Consider the following 12,593-nt stretch of genomic DNA (forward strand, 5'->3'; position numbering starts at 1 on the left):
AGACCAACTAAGTTAGTAAGGTATCTGAAGAAGTGTGCATGCACACGAAAGCTCATACCAAGAACTAACTTAGTTGGTCTTTAAGGTGCTACTGGAAGGAATTTTTTTTATTTCAGACTGTTTGACTAGCATGTGTGGGCTTCTTTTTGCCATCACACGCTTTTCATAGAATCAAGGAGCCAGTCCCCATGGAGAATCAGGACTTGATGAATCTTTGCTGCTAAGTGAATTGTGTGGCTGCTCTGATATAAATACTAGGGATAACCATGCTGTTTCCTTGAAATTGTATTTTTCCATAAAATTGTAATATCATGTGGAGTCCCTCACCCCAACTTTACATTCTGCATGAAAATAGGATGGTGGAAAAATTCAATTCACATCACATTTAAAGGTGAGTTGGCTTAATTCACAAAACAACATGAAAATGCAAACATTGCCAGCTTTCAAAATGTGCATGTCTTTGAATTTTGCGGTGCAGTTCTCCAGTCAAATACTAATAATAAGAGTTTGGATTTGATATCCCGCTTTATCACTACCCTAAGGAGTCTCAAAGCGGCTAACAATCTCCTTTCCCTTCCTCCCCCACAACAAACACTCTGTGAGGTGAGTGGGGCTGAGAGACTTCAGAGAAGTGTGACTAGCCCAAGGCCACCCAGCAGCTGCATGTGGAGGAGCGGGGAAGCGAACCCAGTTCATCAGATTACTTAACCACTACACCACACTACCTCTTTTGTACAAAAAAGCATGCACTAGGATAAAGTGTGCATAAAATGTGAATATTAGTAAAAGTAACATACAAGAATGCGTTCTATTAGAAGAAATTCCTTTGCAAAAATATCTATATTGGACAAAATGGCATGCGAACACACACACACATTTTAGTTTTACAAATTAAAATTTACATACAAACTCATGAATATATATATTTTTTTAAAAAATAAGCAAACAATGATTCGACTGAATCTCTGGACTTCCTTCCACCCCTCCATGGGCTCCATTGCCAGTCTTTTTCCGCTGCATATTTTAAGTCAGTTCAATTTTTATATATCCATTGCACACCTAGTTCTTGTTACATTACAAGTGTTATTCAAATCCTGCTAAAGAGCTCGACTGTTTACAGTGGTCTCCAAGGTAAGTTATAAATTTCCCCCGTTCTTAATTGAAATTCTGTTCTTCTTGGTTTCTGATTTTCCCAGTCATTTTCACCATCTCCGCATAGTCCATCAGTTTGGTCTGCCATTCCCATCTGGTGGGAACTTTTTCATCCTTCCATCTCTGGGCTGAGAGCATCCGTGCAGCTTTTGTTGTGTACATAAAAAGTCTTTTGTACTCCTTTGCTATTTCTGCACCTATAATTCCTAACAAAAAGGCTTCTGGTTTTTTAAACAAAAGTTATTTTAATCATCCCCCCCCCCAATTTGTTATATATCATTTCCCAGAATTCTTTTTATAACCTTACATTTCTTCAAACATGTTATTTTAGGGGAAAAGTCACACTAAAATGGTGACCAATTTCCACGAGGACTTCTTTTAAAAAAATGGCAAATGAATGTGCAGAACTGAATTTAAGATTACAAAAAGAAACTGAAACTGACTGACTCATGCATGTCTAGTCTCAACCCCATGTAGACTTTGATAGGTCCATCCACAACCTGATCATGTCTATTTCGATTATGACCTTGAGCCCCATACACACAGCTCAGGCTTATACCCCAAAATGGTCACTTACACCCTGGAGAGGTGCTGCTAACATAGTGGTTTAACTTTGCCCCTGGAGACATACTCCACTGTCTCTTGAGACAGACAGATGCCAACAACTCATCATTTTGGCCAATGGGCAGAATATACAGTGGTACCTTGGGTTACAGACGCTTCAGGTTACAGACCCAGAAATAGTACCTCGGGTTAAGAACTTTGTTTCAGGATGAGCACAGAAATCGCGCAGTGGCGGCACGGCGGCAGCAGGAGGCCCCATTAGCTAAAGTGGTGCTTCAGGTTAAGAACAGTTTGAGGTTAAGAATGGACCTCCGGAACGAATTAAGTTCTTAACCTGAGGTACCACTGTATATGCCTCAAAGAAATGTATACAGTGGTGACTGGTGCCCATAGGGGCTGGTAGGCAGAAGGCAGAGAGGCCCACATTATACAGAGCTAGAGCCAGTGATAGGCAGAGCCAACTAATTCTATTTTTGTCCCTGTCCTCCTTACTCATGAATTCTAGAAGTGCAACATTATGACCAAGGAAGAAACAAACAGCCAGTGCCCCCTGTGGTGAGGGCTCACTAGGGTACGTTCCAGTGGACCAGTTTTCTCTGAATCTATGTGACCGCATGCCCCTGTTCCACATTACTGGTGATAGATATCACCAAACACAATTCCCAAACTAGAATCTGTAGTTAGATGAGAGGGAACTAGTGTTGTGGCTTCCATTTTAGAAGAGAATGTGCCCTTTTAATGAAGTGTAGTTGAAGCCTGTTTCAGTTCACATGTGACATATTTTCTATAAGGCTTGTTGCAGCATTGAGTTTCTGGAAAAGCAGACACTGTGACTTTTTTACATCTGGCAACAACAGCAACTCACCTGGAGTCCTGCCATTTTTTATTTTTTGGTGGGGGGGGGGTAGTCTCTGGAGTAACTTGGTGACTAAGGAAAATGCAACCCACAGCTGCTCAGAGGAACTGTTGCAGACCACCCACCATGGTGGCTTGAAGATCTTGCCACTTATAAGGTATGGTTTATAATTGTCAATTTCATTTGGAGATCTGTTTGGACAACTTGCATTAACATACATGTTTAATGCAGGATTGATGGAAAAGTCTTCTTGCCAATGGCATCTAGCAATGGATTTTTGTTGCTTTTGTCCTTTTAATCACCACCACCATTGTCTATTTTTCCTTTTACCTTCACAGTTGCAAATTTTAAAAATTGGTGGTTGTGGGGAGACAAGACAAGCACAAGACAAGCACACCTGTAACTCCTTCTTCATTCCTGCAGCGTTGCTGCCATCAGAGGAGGAAGGAAGAGAGCATTTCCTTCTAGGACAAAGGAGAACTTGTAAATAAGGATGTGGCATGGGATGTATTGCCACTGAGATTCATCTGTGTTGGAAGAAAGAAGATCATGAAAACTCAGTTGTCAAAACACCCCTTCCCCCCGAACTGTATTGTTGGAAGGGACTCCAAAGGTCTTCTAGACCAACCAGTTGCTGATGTCAGAAATCCCGACTACAGCAACCCTGATAGGTGGCCATACAGCCTCTGCTTAACAGCCAGAGTCCACTGCTATTAGCCAGGGGTAGCCCATTGACACCCTGAAAGAGCCAGCTGTTTTCCACTTTACAAAGCTTCCCTGTCTGGTGGCTCAGAGGTGATCCTTATCCACCACTGCTGGTCAGGCAATGAGCCAGGGATCACATGGTGAACTGTGCAGCCAGTCAGTGATGCACCTGACGAAAGCCAATTTGGGAAGCACTGCAAAGAAGCAAGAAACTGGAGTTGACTTCCCGTAAATTACTTAACTTCTACTTTTAGGTTAGGCTAAAAGAGGAAATACCTTAAAATAGCCCACGTCCTGAAAGCAGACTGGATTTGACTGAGTAGCTCCAATGCATTTTGAGGAAATTGTGTTTTTCCTAGTAACGCACTGTGTCCTTGTGAAGCCAGGGTTTCTCAGGCTCTGGAACTTGATCTATTCCACTTCCTCGTGATGGGTCACCAACACCCACAGGTGCCAGTGTGTCCTCCAGAACCAACCCCCTAAGAAATCCAAATTGTGAGATGAACCATATCTGGGTGCCCCCACCAAGTGAGGTGTGGTAGGTGATTTCATCAGAGGCAGATTTAAGGCAGTGCTACCGGTTCCCCCGCACAGGACATAGGAGTCAAGGGTGCACCTTCCTGCCTCCTTCCTGAAGCCTAGTAAGAGTTGTGCTTTGGGAAGGAGACGTGTGGGCTCTGACAGGGTCCTAGAGTCCTCCCCCTCCTTTCCCCTTCACTTTTCAAGCTCTGGGAAGGAAGAGGAGGGCTCTAAGACCCTGTCAGAGCCCTCATGCCTCCTTACCAAAGACCAGTGCCTCCCTTAACCCAGCTTTGGGAAGGTATGGCAGGGGCTTGGAGAGGGTATCAAATTTTGGCCTTGCACAGGGCACTCACCATATTACCAACGTCCACCCCTGGTTTAACAATAGGGACTGGTGTTAGCGATAAAAATGGAAAATCACCAGAGGAGCAGACGGAAGTCAAAAATATTGTATAAGACAAGAAATTACGTTATATGAATGTTGGAAATGATATGTTAAAAAAAGTAATATATGTTTGTGTGTGTGTGTGTGTGTGTGTGTGTGTGTGTATCACAATAGTATATATCACAATAGTGGCTGTTGTTATTGAACTGGTGGGGCATAAGGCAGAGAGACCAACAGTAAATGGACCCGGAGCCAATGACAGGCAGAGTCAACTCATTCTAGTTATCTAGAACCAGGTTTTCTCTCTTTTATTCCAATGGGAGAGAAATAAACTATTCACAGAGCTGGTCAGGTCCTCCCAACATTTCTGCAGGAAGAAGTGACGACTACCAACGTGGATGGTCTTTAAAAAGGATGGGACAAATTAATGGAGAACACAGCTATCAATGTCTATTAACTATGACGGCTGTGTTCTACCTCCACTGTGAGAGGCAATATGGGAATCGGAGATGGGCAGAGTGATGTCACGCTCATGTCCATCTTGAAGACCTCCCACATGCATCTGGTCATCCACCCTGAGAATAGGATGCTGGACTAGATGGGCTCTTGGCTTGATCCAGTAGGATTGTCTTAATTCTTATGATGTGCCATGGGAATGGGAAGCTTCTGGCACATTCTTGGCACAGCTCTCTTCTTCCTTTTTTATTTATGCAGAAAGGACACATTATTCAGAGTGCTCAGTGGCATTTTGGGTGAGACTGTACATCCACAATAAAGCTCATGCTTTGTGTGCAGATGATCTGGCATATGAAGAAATCTCAGGTAGCAGGTTTAGAAAAGACCTTTGATTGGACTTTGGAGAATGGTTGCCAGTTAGAGTAGGCAACATCAGACTAGGTGGTCCAATAGTAGGACTCTGTATACAGCAGAGAAGGGGAACTCATGGCTCTTCAGATGTTGTTGGACTCCAGGGGCTAATGATTGAATCTGGGATCTTCTGCATGCAAGGCATGTGCTCAGCTGCTGAGCTAGAGCTCCTCTTTCACTTCATTGGAAAAGGGAGCTCTGCACATGGCAAGAGGTAGCAGGGGTTTCCAGTAGGCCTCATTCATCTGTCTTAACCTGATCTCTAACAACATAACATCCAGCTTGGATCAGGCCAAATACCAATCTAATCCAGCATCCTACTTCCCCACAAAGACCACCCAGATGTCAATGGGAAGTTCATAACTAGGACAGGAGCACAATAGTTTTCTCTCACTGTCATTCTCCAGCGACAGGAATTCAGGGGCATTTGCGGCTCTTTGCTCTACTTTCCCATCTTCTCTGAAAACCATCTTTGGTATCTGCACCCGACCCCAATCAATATCACTCAGTTCTTTGTTTGGCCTTCCCAGGATTAAGCGGTACTTTGTAACCAGCTTCCATTAGGGGAAATGAGGAAAGGATGTTTACGGTGCCTGGATCTTACTGGCGAGCACATTGTTTGGGGAAATTGCATGGAAAGTAGAACTTTGGAGGGCAAGCACTTAGTGGCCACTGTCAGGAATCCTCAGTTCCAACCACAGAGTGACTAGAAGTGATGTCATGTCCCACTTCATTCTTTACCCAGCTGTTCTTTATCAAGGAATTGGGAACTTGTGGCCCTCCAATTGTGGCTAGACTGCAGCTCTCAACCATCCCTGGCTATGGGGCATATAGGCATGTGCACTTCTTTAGATATTTGGGGTAATGGGTGCCTTCTCAAACAGGAAGCTGGTCACAATGTGCAGCAATTACAGAAGGAAAAGTGTCAGAAGCAGCACTGGGTAAAAATACAGACCGAGGGGTGGACATTCAATAGCACCAGCTGTGTGACAGGACACTCACCCCACAACTTCTTTATGGAATCCAGGGGTGGGACTCTGGGAACTGAAGTCCCTTGGAGATGGCCCACAACCAGTTTATTTTTTTTTAAATTAATATTTATTAAAGTTTTAAAGGTTACAGAAGAAAAAACAAAAAAACACCATTTTAAACAGAAACAATACAACACATCACAATAAAGAAAAAACAAGAATGAGAAAAAGAAAGAAAAAACACAAAAAATAAAATCCATTAAAAAAGCAAAAAAAAAAAAAAGGAATACAGAGCATCTTCCCATAACTTATCTTTCATTAGCTTATTTCCTTGACCTCCTCACACCTCCCTTTTTTGTATTCTAGTTCGATTATCTGTTTCAGCAAATCCTTTCCATCTTTTAAAATTTTTGTCCTGTAATTTATCTTAATATAATGTATCTTTACTTTCCCTCCTTTCACCAATTAACAGTCAGTTTTTCCCAAATCCTTTATAACATTTCTGCTAAAGCCACATAACATCATTCCAACATCCTTCTAACATTCATTAATTTTGCAATGTTTCTGTAAATAGTCTTTAAATTTCTTCCAATCTTCCTCCACCAACTCTTCTCCCTGGTCTCGGATTCTGCCAGTCATTTCTGCCAGTTCCATGTAGTCCATCACCTTCATCTGCCATTCTTCCCGGGTGGGTAGATCTTGTGTCTTCCAGTACTTTGCAATAAGTATTCTTGCTGCTGTTGTGGCATACATAAAGGAAGTTCTATCCTTCTTTGACACCAATTGGCCGACCATGCCCAGGAGAAAGGCCTCTGGTTTCTTCAGAAAGGTATATTTAAATACCTTTTTCATTTCATTATAGATCATCTCCCAGAAAGTCTTAATCCTTGGGCATGTCCACTAAAGGTGAAAGAATGTACCTTCAGTCTCTTTACATTTCCAACATTTATTATCGGGCAAATGGTAGATTTTTGCAAGCTTGACTGGTGTCATGTACCACCTGTATATCATTTTCATTATATTCTCTCTTAAGGCATTGCATGCCGTGAACTTCATACCTGTGGTCCATAGCTGTTCCCAGTCAGCCATCATAATATTATGTCCAACATCTTGTGCCCATTTAATCATAATTTCACCGTTTCATCCTGAGTATTCCATTTCAACAGCAAGTTATACATTCTTGACAAATTCTTAATTTTAGGATCTAGCAGTTCTGTTTCCAATTTTGATTTTTCCACCTGGAAGCCAATTTTTTTGTCCAAGTTATATGCCTCCATTATCTGGTAATAATGAAGCCAATCTCGCACTCTATTTTTTAATTTTTCAAAACTCTGCACTTTTAATCTGTCTCCCTCTTGTTCCAAAATTTCCCAATATTTCGGCCATTTGGCCTCCATATTGAGCTTTTTCTGAGCCTTCGCTTCCATTGGTGACAACCACCTTGGGGTTTTATTTTCAAGCAAGTCCTTATATCTTATCCAAACATTAAACAGTGCTTTTCTGACAATATGGTTTTTGAAAGCTTTCTGTGCTTTAACCTTGTCATACCACAGATATGCATGCCACCCAAATACATTGTTAAAACCTTCTAAATCCAGCACGTCAGTGTTTTCAAGAAGCATCCATTCTTTCAGCCAACAAAAAGCGGCTGATTCATAGTAAAGTTTTAAGTCTGGCAGGGCAAATCCACCTCTTTCTTTAGCATCAGTTAATATCTTAAATTTTATTCGAGGCTTCTTGCCCTGCCAGACAAATCTAGAGATATCTCTCTGCCACTTCTTGAAACACTCCATTTTATCCAAAATTTGCAATGTTTGAAACAAACGACAAGGATGGCCCACAACCAGTTTAGGACGCAACCATTGTTGGTGGTCTGCACTCTAACCAGCTTCTTCTGATCTATGCAGAGCTGGTTGTATTTGTTACAAACAGCAGCATAGAGTGCAAACAGCCTTGGGCATCGGAGAGTCATGTTTGTTCAGGACTCACCCTGTTCTTGTGAGTGTAATATTTTAACAGTTTTTAATTCCAAATGTTAAAATATGGCTGTAACCCACCTTGGGACCAGCTGGTGATGGATGGTTAGTACATTGCGTGGCAAGTTCCCACCTCCCACCAGTAGGAATAAAGACACATGACACCGTTATTTTAGGTTAATGGGCTAAAATTGGCCACAACTTTATTGGTTACAGGTGATGAACAGTATTGGCTTAGGCATTGGTCCTATCCAACTATCCGGCTTCAGCCTGTTTGATTGAAGACCGGGAAGGGTTAACACCAGCAGGGGGAGTCCTGCTGATGCACATGAACTAGGCACTCCCCCGGGGTCACCGCTCGGTGGTGTGCTTTAGTCCCTGACCTCCATAGGCTTCGGATGAGGCCACGCCCCCTGGAATGTTTTACCGGACTACCCTTCAATATCTGGGGGTGGTGATGGTGCCCCCCCACATCTACATAACAATACGCATACCAATGCCTAACCGCCAAATCCGAGAAAGTTGTGACGATTTGCTACGAGGAAGGTGAAAAAACCAAATGGCTGGTGCCAATTTGCGAAGCGGAAAAAAATCCTACCAGGCCCCTTAACGGCAACCATCCGAGGTCCATAGCAAGGTCAGAAGGGGAACCTTGAAGGGTGGGCGGGTGGGAAACCACTGCAGCTGAGTGGCCAAAGAGGGAGATCCCCGGCTGCGCTTGCCTTAAATGAGGCAAGCCACATCCCCTGGGCCAGCCGATTGGTTGGCCAGGGGATGATGCGGCCAAGGATTCCCCAGGTCGCACGGGGGCTGGGAGCCAGCCTCCGCATGCGTGTTGGGGGGCGTGAAGCCAGCAAAACCACCTCCTCCCAAGGTCGCAAGTGGCTTTTCATCATCATAATAATAATAATAATAATAATAATAATAATAATAATAGAAATAAATGAAAATATTCTCACACAAACACTGACAATTCATACATACAAAAAACCCACATACATAACAAACCCCTGGAGATATCGAGGGATGAACATGGGAACTTCAGCCTGCAAATTGCTTGCTCTTCCACAGAACTAGGAACCTACTCCCACCGAATACATGAGATGTTAAGTAGTTGCAAGCACAGGGAAGACTGCTTTGCTAAAATGTGTATCTTACATGTAGAGAATGCATATGAAAAGAAATTCACACTAAAATGTTGCTGGATTTTCTTGAGAATTGTTCTTATTTAATTGCAAACTGATGCAGAAATATGGAGAACTGAATGTACAATTGAAAAAAAGAGAGAAAACAAAATTGCTAGTCAGGCAACTTTATTTGCAGATTCCTTGTTGCTTCACCAACATCGGATCTGAAGATGGCTGCACTGACACAATCCCTCAATTGTATTTCTCTAATGCCAAGTATGACAAGCTCTACGCCTTCCAGGAATTAATTGCAAAAACCAAGGCAGGCACTAAATGCAGAAGTTTCACTTCCACGTTAGGACAAAAGCCCGGATTATTATTAGCCTGAAGCGTCCCAGTTCAAGGAGGTGGACAGAGTTTAGTGACAGCTGGCAGGGGTCCAGTAAGTCTTCTGGAGGAAGACTTTCTGGCTATGTTTCAATAACTGCAATGAAAAGTTGTCCTCCTCTTCATGTGATTATTGTGATGGCTTCATTTCCCATCTTTTCACTCCAGTGAAATTAATTCATGCTACAGTTATCATTTCCTCCACTGGTGTCTTGAAGCTCCCTGATTCATCTCATGAGAGACAGCTGATCTACTTCCCTGCTATATTTAATCATACTTTACTCCTCTAAAAGTGGCACCTTTTTCTCATTTCCACACCGTTTCACTCCAGGTAATGACAGGTTTCAACTGGATGAGTTTATCAGATATCTGCTACAGGGTGTGTCAAGGCTGAACATTTGGCAGGGGGTCTAGAGAGCCTGCTTGGAGATGGGTGAATCTGTCAGTTTTGGTTTCTTGCATCTTCTCAGTTTGCTAGTTGAGTTTGCTGTATTTCTGTAGCAATTTGTATGTTGTAGTTTTCTAAATCAGCCTGACAAGTTATCCACATTTAAGGGAGACTTCCTCCTCATTGACACATTTTGTATGCGGTTTTGACAGATATACACATTTATGTAAAGAATTCCCCTAAGTAGTCAATATTCAACGTTTATTGAATATATGGGAAATAATTGTGTACAGCTGAAAACGTTGGCAGCATTAAGATAAATTCAACAGTGTAAATAAGTTTTGATGGATGCAAAAATGGAATACTGAATGGTATAGTTTTTGTAAAATATGAAGGGATTTATGATATGTAAAATGAATCATGGAAAGAGAAGTCGTTGATATCTTAAGGATGTACAATGAGTATTTTAAATTGTAAAACAGTGCTTTTTTCTATTTAAAAAAATGTTTAGGGGTAGTATCATTCTCCTGTCATATTGAAACACTGCCCCTCAATGAGGCCAAGCTTAGATTCACAAAATGTTTAGGGGTATGCATACCCCTGTGTCCCCCTAGAAAAAAGCACCATATATATACGAAAGCATATATATATATATATATATATATATATATATATATATATATATATTGGACTCTCTCTGCCATCTCTGCTCTAACAGAGCTTCCTACCCTTCTGACCTCCCCTTCCCCTTTCTGCCTACCCTTGTGTTGGAACACAGAGATGGGGAATGCATGGCTCTCTGCATGCTGATGGAGCCCAACTCCCACCAGCACTGGACAGTGTGGCCAATGGTCAAGGGTTTTGGGAGCTATAATCCAACTTCATTTGGTGTGCTGCGGTTTCCCCATTCCTGTTGTAACGCCTCTGCACCCTTTTGCTAGAGACTTCCACGCTCACTCCGGATTATTGGTGTCCTCTTCTGGAGCAGTTTGTGTAAAGTTATCTGAGGACACATAAACACCAGAGGAATCTGCATATACTGTCCCTGCTTTTGACTGTGGGTGCTGATGCAGAAGCCAAGAATATCTGCACTAAGAGTGCTTCCTTGCATAGACCATGTAATAAGCTAAGATACAGCCTAAGGAAACCCTCAGTTTGCCTGCCCTCCACGGGTGGCACTGTGGTTTAAACCACTGAGCGTCTTGGGCTTGCCTATTGGAAGGACAGAGCTCCCGTTGCTCTGTCCCAGCTCCTGCCAACCTAGCAGTTCGAAAGCACACCAGTGCAATAGATAAATAGGTACCACTGCAGCAGGAAGGTAAATGGTGTTTCTGTGCACTCTGGTTTCCGTCACGGTGTCTTGTTGTGCCAGAAGCTGTTTAGTCATGCTGGCCACATGACGCAGAAAGCTGTCTGTGGACAAATGCTGGCTCCCTTGGCCTGAAAGCAAGATGAGCACTGCAACCCCATAGTTGCCTTTGACTGGTCTTAACTGTCCAGGGGTCCTTTACCTTCACCTTTTTACCTTTTCCAAGTTAGGAGGTCTCCTAAGGATGCAGTGGCCAAACTTATCTGGTGGACATGCTAAAAATGTGTCTGAACTACTGATCAATTCTTTTTAATTCGTAACATTTTAATACAGTTTATTTTTTTAAAAATCCCCAAGTGCTTTACATTAAAATACAAATGGCAACATTCAAAAAGCTTTCTGTAAAACAAGATTCAGAAATGAGACAAAAGCAAAACTAAAGATCAAAAATAAAAGTGAGCAATGCATTAGTCCCATATTAATTAGTTCCAATTTAGTTTTAGTGGTTTGGGCTTTTGGGACCTGCTTCATGGTTATGACAGCATATCAGTTGCTGGCATCCATCTGTCTCAGGAGACAATGGAAGAGTGTGCCTTTGAAGGTAAAGTCAAACCATTGGAGAGTTACGGCGCCTGCTGTGGCTGTAGAGACTGATAGGGGAGAGACATGTTTTGTTGCAGGTGGGACAGATGACAGCTTCCAGTTTTGCTGCTACAGGCACACCATGGCGTTTTCTCTCACTGTGCTCCTCCAAGAGGTCATTCCTCTCTGGTCTCTGAATATCAGTGCTGTATATTTATAGCCATTCCCATATAGTTGGAACCTAAGAATCTTTCCATTTTAGAGCTCAGACTACCCTGGCTGTGATGAACAAGATTTGGACAAATGCCAGTGGTTCTACAGATATTTCCTCCTCAGTCCAACTGAGAACAAGCCACACAGGGTAGGTGTCCTCTTCTGGAGCAGTTTCTTGGAAGCTGTCACCCGAGGACACATAAACATCAGGGACATCACTGCTTATACTGTCGCTGTGTTGGCCGTGGCTGCTGACGCAGAAGCCAAGAATATCTCTTGGAGCAGGAGAGGCTTGCAGCTTAGCTGTCTTGGAGGTTCAGTGGTGGGAAGTGAGCAACACTGAGCTGGGATGAAGCTTGAATGCAATGTGCCATGGTTGTGTGCCAGTCCTCATGCATGTGAGCTAGAAGCATGATCAGAGTCAAACTGTGGGAAGGTTGCAGTGCCTGCTGTGGCTCAAGAGGCCGATATGGGAGAGACATGTTTTGTTGCAGCTGGGGCAGATGAAGGCATCCGGTTGTGCTGCTGAAGATGCACCATGGTGTTTATTCTCTCTGTGCTCCTCCCAGTGGTCATTCCTCCTCTAGTC

Source organism: Podarcis gaigeae (assembly GCF_964106915.1).
Source record: "Podarcis gaigeae genome assembly, chromosome: 8".
Lineage (NCBI taxonomy): Eukaryota > Metazoa > Chordata > Lepidosauria > Squamata > Lacertidae > Podarcis > Podarcis gaigeae.